Source organism: Pterocles gutturalis, unplaced genomic scaffold (assembly GCF_000699245.1).
Source record: "Pterocles gutturalis isolate BGI_N339 unplaced genomic scaffold, ASM69924v1 scaffold37948, whole genome shotgun sequence".
NCBI classification, from domain to species: domain Eukaryota; kingdom Metazoa; phylum Chordata; class Aves; order Pterocliformes; family Pteroclidae; genus Pterocles; species Pterocles gutturalis.
This window is the reverse complement of record NW_010127006.1, coordinates 41,567-41,843: the sequence shown is the minus strand read 5'-3', so window position 1 is coordinate 41,843 and position 277 is coordinate 41,567.

The window sequence follows — 277 nt, the reverse complement described above, 5'->3', positions numbered from 1 at the left end:
CCTGTCTTTCTTCTTGCATATTCCTCAGTAGTATATCCAAGTAATTAGCAAGGGCACATTTATTTAAAGTTCTTGCTATTCAGGTTATTGGAAGAGGTGGTCAGTTCCAGTGAAGTCATTGGCTATGTCTGAAGATATCCTAAAGAAATTAGCTTTAGATATGATCAGATGTTTTGCATTAATACTTAAGTCAGTGTCAATCTCTGTCACCTGCATCCTCTTTGCTGCTGCAGGTGATTGTGTATGTGATTTGTAAACTTACTTTCCTTTCTTACAG